This window comes from Triticum aestivum, chromosome 5B (assembly GCF_018294505.1).
Source record: "Triticum aestivum cultivar Chinese Spring chromosome 5B, IWGSC CS RefSeq v2.1, whole genome shotgun sequence".
NCBI classification, from domain to species: Eukaryota; Viridiplantae; Streptophyta; class Magnoliopsida; order Poales; family Poaceae; genus Triticum; species Triticum aestivum.
In genome coordinates this window covers 551,029,273-551,038,280 of record NC_057807.1, presented here as the reverse complement: position 1 = coordinate 551,038,280, position 9,008 = coordinate 551,029,273, and positions in this window count along the sequence as shown.

The following is a 9,008-nucleotide window of genomic DNA, read 5'->3' as shown; positions in this document are numbered from 1 at the left end:
CTGGTCACGAATTGCAGCTTGCTTGTAAAGTGGAAAATATCTATGCAGGAAAGCTTGTGAAATATCACCCCAAGTGTATGATCTTGATGGCAAAGAATAGTACCAGTCCTTAGCAGCATCTCTGAGAGAGAATGTGAACAACATACACTTGATAGCATCTTGGGAAACGCCATGATACTGGACTGTATTGGCATACTCCAGAACATTACTAATGTGCTCATGAGGGTCTTCATTGGGTAATCCTCTAAACTGATTCTGCAAGACGAGAGCAATAAGTCCAGGCCTCAACTCAAAAATTTTGGCCTCAATAGATGGCCAAATTGGCCCTGTCATCGTGTCCAAACTACTTGGCAACCAAAGATCACGTACTAAAGCCATATGTTCAAGTGCAACTGTCAATCAGCCTACAAATAATAAGATATCCTACACACGCTCACAAACATGAAACATTGGTGAGAGGGTTAGTATCCTAATAAGCCGAAGCAACAAAAAGTAAAAAGGTAAAAGAAACACAGAAATAAATTTGACTGGAAATTTAAACAAAAACTATACTAAGCCTAGTCTACAGCTTCGCACAATCGCTCGACGCTAGTCCCCGGCAACGGCGCCAAAATGATCAATTGTAATATAGCGGGGTTTTTACGCCCCAAATTACGAGTGTCGTGTTCTCATCAGGGACTAGCCAAATCGATGATGGTGCTTGGCTAAAGCTAGGTAACACAATTCAGATTATGAATGCAAGAAAATAAACCTATACTAAACAAGGTTGTACCCAAAGATCATCACCAAAGAAAATGCAAAAAGGGCAAAGGAGGTTCAGATTATCTTCAATAATATTTTTGGTATTTTCGTTTTACATGAGAAATAAAATGCTAACACAATAAGGTTGTAGGACAGAACATAAATGTATCACATCACAGACACACACATATGTATATATATAACAGGAACTTGAGACAACATAAAAGTCACATGTACTAGAGCTATCACAGGAACTTACAAACTGAAATTTACTGCAGCGAGCAATACACAATCTATATGTATAACATAGAGACACCGCTGAATCACAAAAGTTTCACAAATTGTAAGCTGAATATTGAACAGTTTTACACATCTCAAGAACACTGAAAGCACATTCAACACAGATGCAGAGGTTCAGAGTTGAACAGTAGCAGAGGTTCAGAAGAGAAACAGCAGCAACGGAGGTGAGAAGCAGAGTGCAGAGCAGGAACGTGGGAAAGAAGAGCAGTAGCAGTTTTAAGAGGAGGAGCAGCAGAGGCGTGGGGAAAGGGACTAGCAGCAGGCGAAGGAGAAGCAGCAGCAGGTTGAGGCGCTAGAAAAGGGGAGCAGTAGCAAGGGGAGAAGAAAGGCAGCAGCACAGGGGCGCAAGAAAGAGCAGCTACAGAGGCAAGGGAAGAAGGACGGCAGCAGGGAAACTCTCGCACGGAGGTGTTCAGTGGTGCGGTGGTGATAGATGGTGGCGGTGTGGAGCGTGTGGAGGTGCTAGGTGGCGCTGGGTGTTGGTGCTGGTGATGGATGGCGCAGCGGCGCTGATGTGGATGGTGCCGCAGCGGAGATGGATGGAGATGGTGGTGGCTGGGCTGCAGAGGCACACCACCACGCCGGCCTGGCCGTGGCGGCGGCCTGAGGTGGAAGAAGTGGTGGGGGAGAAGAGAGATGGAGATATGGCCAGGCCCGATCGGATCCCTCCAGCGCCTAGATTTTGTTCCCCTCCTCTCATCTGCACTTTGTGATTTGGCCCTCTTTCTTCTCTTCTTTCTTCACAAGAAGGTCCTCCCACTTCTTTACCTAGCCCCCTGGTTACTTCTCTTCATCTCACACAAGTCTCTTCTTCCTTCTCTTCTCTTCTTCACTCTTCACGATAGCCACATAGACGGAATCTTGACGATTATTAGTGCCTTTGCGCACATTTCTGCAAGATAGACCAAAGACTAGTAAATGATCCTCTTTGATGATTATCAAGCAATATTCAATCAATCATGGCAAGAATGGACGAATATGTCACGATAGAAGCTATATTTGAGTACCAAAATTATATATGTGAAATATACTTATCAAGTTCCCCCACACTTAAATCTTTGCTTGTCCTCAAGTAAAGGCATATGACAAGAGCAAGAATGTGAACAGTGAACTGAGTAAAGAATGTCCAAGTGAAGTAGATCTCTAAACAATGCATGCTTTTGGACTTAGCTAGTGAAAATTGATGGTTAAGAGTGCTACAAAGCAGTAGGATACTGGTAAGCATGACCATTTTAAACTTTTACAATGATAAAAGAGGACCAACAAGTTTAAATGATGATTGCGCCAAATGATTCCTAAAGAGAGCATGATCCCGAGAACAAAAAGAACTGGAATTAAATCTCTTATTTGCAGAAATATAACTTTGTGGTTGAACCACTTATTGAATTTGAAGGAAGTAATGATAATATTTTATTGATCTCACCAAAGGAACATACCACCGATCCCGAGAACATGGTATACACCCGGCTCGACCAATTATATAGTTTTCTTGTTTGTCTCCCCAAAGGAACATACCACCGATCCCGAGAACATGGTATACACCTGGTTCGACAATTACATTTTTATAATAATTACTGCCCAAGCTAACCCGATTTCACATGCCACCGATCCCAAGAACATGACATGCTACTGTAGGTAGTCAGACTAATTTATTCATTATTACTTATCTTAAATGAACAATGCATAAGCACAAAAATAGGAATCATCACTTCTCCATGTCTGGTTCACATGCTACCGATCCAGGGAACATAGCATGCTATTCCATAGTGGTTAGGTGATTGCTCTCAATGGGAACACACTTGGCACAAATTCAGCATCTAAACATGGTGATCTAGGTGTATCATAGTAAATGCAGAAAATGATTTAGTTTTCTAGTGTACTAGGGATTTGAGCACTCAGAACTAATAGCTTTCACTACTTTCAGCAGTGCAAACAGGGTGTAGATCACTAGTTACAAGGCGTTCAACAATTAGTTCGCATATTCTCATCAAGCACCATATGTCAAAGGTGAAATTCAGTGGGACAACATTTAATAAATGGCACAAGCAACCCAAATAGCAATTTAATTCAGCAAGCATCAATGGATGATATACTCAGAATGGGTCATGAAACAGCTAACCGGGCACTATGAAGTAGCACTCGCTTGATCACTCTCTAAGCTGCAGCTCTTCTCTTTTTGCTTCTCTATCCTCATGCCTGCTCCAGCTTCTCTCTTCATGTGTGCTCCTTGCTTCTCCTCATCCCCATGCCATGGGTCCACCGGGGTCCCAGGGAATGTCATCTCGAACTTGGTCAGCATGTAGTGGATCGTGCACAAGCAACAACCTGAAAGAGCACTCAACCAGGGAAACAATACAAGTGACAAGGGTAATGCCCTCTAAATCATCTATAGAGTACCCAATTACATAAGCATAGCTATAAAGCACATGTTTAGGACGGTACAAATCAGTAAGCTCAATGCTAACATGAGGATGATATTTATCATTAAGCTCAAGACTAACATGGGAATGATATGTTTCATTAAGCATAGAACTAGCACGAGGAAAGTAACTGTGATCATCACAAATGAGAGTAATGCCACTAACAGGGTGTGTATGATCATGTCCAAGCAAATAGTTTTTCAAATCTACCTTAAGTGATGGCATCATGCAATGCAAGTTAGAAGCAAAGAAGTCACAAGGGAGCATGTCATCAAGAGGATTGGGTAAACCTGACACATCGCGCTCATGTATGACAATAGGCCAATGAATCTCAGGTTCTTCATCTTCATCTATAGCAGCATCTTGTACTTCTTCAGGAGTAGTAGATGATGAGTCTTCAACTTGATCACTTGGAAATTGCAGCTCTTGATCATCTTGTTCCTTGTCTTCTTGTAAATCTTCTTCAAGTTGAGGACTCTCTTCCTCTGGATCTTCTATGGTGCTACTACCAGCAACACTTAATTGAGTCTGAAGTGTCCCCATATGTGAATATTCACTAACATGATCTGGTAGGGGTGCTGAGATCACTACCTCGTTGTCTTTCTGAGCAATGTTCTCCTCATCACCATCACTACTAAGTCTCCACAGTGACACTGATGACTTCCACCAGTCATGCAGCTCAGCAACACGTGGGATCTTCTCAGGATATTGAAGTATCAACTCTTCTAAATTTGACTCAACCTCTTGTATCTCTCTCCTTGGAATGGCTCCGACTTGCTTAGTTGTATGTGCAGGAGTTGGAATATCATCTTCACTATTCTTCTCTGAGATACTCTCTTTAACTGTGATAGAGGCAACCACCGGTGGAGCTAATGATTTCTTCTTGACAAATAGCCCAGATACCGTTGTAACACAAGTGTGGGCAATTGGTGACACGACTAAATTCCACCAGTCACATAGTTGACTAACACAAGTGAATATCTCCATATCTTGCTGTCTCAACTTAGCATCAATCAGAGTAGGTTCCTCATAAACATCTTCTTGCAGCTTTGACTCATTCTGGACAGTTTCATTGCCATGAGGTATTGGATCTGCTACTGTGGTTTCCATCTGATCTACAGTAGTTTCATCATCTTGAAAAATATCATAATCATCATCAAGGATAATTGAAGTAAGATCAATCGTTCTATATGGAGGATTTAATTCAGTTCTGAAATGTTGTTGTCCCCGGAATGAAACATGCTGGTTTTGAATATTAGGCACCATGGATGATTTCTGTTCACTTATGGAACACACAACTTTTGATTGCACGAGGCTTGCAACCTTCGGATTTGAACTAGGCCTTTCATAACCCCATTGAATTTGGTGGAAGGCAATGCTCTCAATGAGAATAATTGCACCCTCGACGGTCTTGTTCATGATTGTTCCACCAGTTGACATATCAATAAGATCTCTTGAAGCATGTGTCATCCCTCTATAGAATATCTGAAGCACTAACCAATCCTTTTGCCCATGATTAGGACATTTTCTAAGCAAATACTTATATCTCTCCCAAGCTGCATACAAGCTCTCACTACCATCTTGCGCAGAACTGAGGATCTGGTCACGAATTGCAGCTTGCTTGTAAAGTGGAAAATATCTATGCAGGAAAGCTTGTGAAATATCACCCCAAGTGTATGATCTTGATGGAAAAGAATAGTACCAGTCCTTAGCAGCATCTCTGAGAGAGAATGTGAACAACATACACTTGATAGCATCTTGGGAAACGCCATGATACTAGACTGTATTGGCATACTCCAGAACATTACTAATGTGCTCATGAGGGTCTTCATTGGGTAATCCTCTAAACTGATTCTGCAAGACGAGAGCAATAAGTCCAGGCCTCAACTCAAAATTTTTGGCCTCAATAGATGGCCAAATTGGCCCTGTCATCGTGTCCAAACTACTTGGCAACCAAAGATCACGTACTAAAGCCATATGTTCAAGTGCAACTATCAATCAGCCTACAAATAATAAGATATCCTACACACGCTCACAAACATGAAACATTGGTGAGAGGGTTAGTATCCTAATAAGCCGAAGCAACAAATAGTAAAAAGGTAAAAGAAACACAGAAATAAATTTGACTGGAAATTTAAACAAAAACTATACTAAGCCTAGTCTATAGCTTCGCACAATCGCTCGACGCTAGTCCCCGGCAACGGCGCCAAAATGATCAATTGTAATATAGCGGGGTTTTTACGCCCCAAACTATGAGTGTCGTGTTCTCATGAGGGACTAGGCAAATCAATGACGGTGGTTGGCTAAAGCTAGGTAACACAATTCAGATTATGAATGCAAGAAAATAAACCTACACTAAACAAGGTTGTACCCAAAGATCGTCACCAAAGAAAATGCAAAAAGGGCAAAGGAGGTTCAGATTATCTTCAATAATATTTTTGGTATTTTCGTTTTACATGAGAAATAAAATGCTAACACAATAAGGTTGTAGGATAGAACATAAATGTTTCAGATCACAGACACACACATATGTATATATATAACAGGAACTTGAGACAACATAAAAGTCACATGTACTGGAGCTATCACAGGAACTTACAAACTGAAATTTACTGCAGCAAGCAGTACACAAGCTATATGTATAACATAGAGACATCACTGTATCACAAAAGTTTCACAAATTGTAAGCTGAATATTGAACAGTTTTACACATGTCAAGAACACTGAAAGCACATTCAACACAGATGCAGAGGTTCAGAGCTGAACAGTAGCAGAGGTTCAGAAGAGAAACAGCAGCAACGGAGGTGAGAAGCAGAGTGCAGAGCAGGAACGTGGGGAAGAAGAGCAGCAGCAGTTTTAAGAGGAGGAGCAGCAGAGGCATGGGGAAAGGGACTAGCAGCAGGCGAAGGAGAAGGAGCAGCAGGTTGAGGCGCTAGAAAAGGGGAGCAGTAGCAAGGGGAGAAGAAAGGCAGCAGCACAGGGGCGCAAGCAAGAGCAGCAGCAGAGGCAAGGGAAGAAGGACGGCAGCAGGGAAACTCTCGCGCGGAGGTGTTCAGTGGTGCGGTGGTGATGGATGGCGGCGGTGTGGAGTGTGTGGAGGTGCTGGGTGGCGCTGGGTGTTGGTGCTGGTGATGGATGGCGCAGCGGCGCTGATGTGGATGGTGGCGCAGCGGAGATGGATGGAGATGGTGGTGGCTGGGCTGCAGAGGCGCACCACCACGCCGGCCTGGCCGAGACAGCGGCCTGAGGTGGAAGAAGTGGTGGGGGAGAAGAGAGATGGAGATATGGCCAGGCCCGATCGGATCCCTCCAGCGCCTAGGGATTTTGTTCCCCTCCTCTCATCTGCACTTTGTGATTTGGCCCTCTTTCTTCTCTTCTTTCTTCACAAGAAGGTCCTCCCACTTCTTTACCTAGCCCCCTGGTTACTTCTCTTCATCTCACACAAGTCTCTTCTTCCTTCTCTTCTCTTCTTCACTCTTCTCGATAGCCACATAGACGGAATCTTGACGATTATTAGTGCCTTTGTGCACATTTCTGCAAGATAGACCAAAGACTAGTAAATGATCCTTTTTGATGATTATCAAGCAATATTCAATCAATCATGGCAAGAATGGACGAATATGTCACGATAGAAGCTATATTTGAGTACCAAAATTATATATGTGAAATATACTTATCAAGTTCCCCCACACTTAAATCTTTGCTTGTCCTCAAGCAAAGGCATATGACAAGAGCAAGAATGTGAACAGTGAACTGAGTAAAGAATGTCCAAGTGAAGTAGATCTCTAAACAATGCATGCTTTTGGACTTAGCTAGTGAAAATTGATGGTTAAGAGTGCTACAAAGCAGTAGGATACTGGTAAGCATGACCATTTTAAACTTTTACAATGATAAAAGAGGACCAACAAGTTTAAATGATGATTGCGCCAAATGATTCCTAAAGAGAGCATGATCCCGAGAACAAAAAGAACTGGAATTAAATCTCTTATTTGCAGAAATATAACTTTGTTGTTGAACCACTTATTGAATTTGAAGGAAGTAATGCTAATATTTTATTGATCTCACCAAAGGAACATACCACCGATCTCGAGAACATGGTATACACCCGGCTCGACCAATTATATAGTTTTCTTGTTTGTCTCCCCAAAGGAACATACCACCGATCCCGAGAACATGGTATACACCTGGTTCGACAATTACATTTTTATATTATTACTGCCCAAGCTAACCCGATTTCACATGCCACCGATCCCAAGAACATGACATGCTACTGTAGGTAGTCAGACTAATTTATTCATTATTACTTATCTTAAATGAACAATGCATAAGCACAAAAACAGGAATCATCACTTCTCCATGTCTGGTTCACATGCTACCGATCCAGGGAACATAGCATGCTATTCCATAGTGGTTAGGTGATTGCTCTCAATGGGAACACACTTGGCAAAAATTCAGCATCTAAACATGGTGATGTAGGTGTATCATAGTAAATGCAGAAAATGATTTAGTTTTCTAGTGTACTAGGGATTTGAGCACTCAGAACTAACAGCTTTCACTACTTTCAGCAGAGCAAACAGGGTGTAGATCACTAGTTACAAGGCATTCAACAATTAGTTCGCATATTCTCATCAAGCACCATATGTCAAAGGTGAAATTCAGTGGGACAACATTTAAGAAATGGCACAAGCAACCCAAATAGCAAGTTAATTCAGCAAGCATCAATGGATGATATACTCAGAATGGGTCATGAAACAGCTAACCGGGCACTATGAAGTAGCACTCGCTTGATCACTCTCTAAGCTGCAGCTCTTCTCTTTTTGCTTCCCTATCCTCATGCCTGCTCCAGCTTCTCTCTTCATGTGTGCTCCTTGCTTCTCCTCATCCCCATGCCATGGGTCCACCGGGGTCCCAGGGAATGTCATCTCGAACTTGGTCAGCATGTAGTGGATCGTGCACAAGCAACAACCTGAAAGAGCACTCAACCAAGGAAACAATACAAGTGACAAGGGTAATGCCCTCTAAATCATCTATAGAGTACCCAATTACATAAGCATAGCTATAAAGCACATGTTTAGGACGGTACAAATCAGTAAGCTCAATGCTAACATGAGGATGATATTTATCATTAAGCTCAAGACTAACATGGGAATGATATGTTTCATTAAGCATAGAACTAGCACGAGGAAAGTAACTGTGATCATCACAAATGAGAGTAATGCCACTAACAGGGTGTGTATGATCATGTCCAAGCAAATAGTTTTTCAAATCTACCTTAAGTGATGGCATCATGCAATGCAAGTTAGAAGCAAAGAAATCACAAGGGAGCATGTCATCAAGAGGATTGGGTAAACCTGACACATCGCGCTCATGTATGACAATAGGCCAATGAATCTCAGGTTCTTCATCTTCATCTACAGCAGCTTCTTGTACTTCTTCAGGAGTAGTAGATGATGAGTCTTCAACTTGATCACTTGGAAATTGCAGCTCTTGATCATCTTGTTCCTTGTCTTCTTGTAAATCTTCTTCAAGTTGAGGACTCTCTTCCTC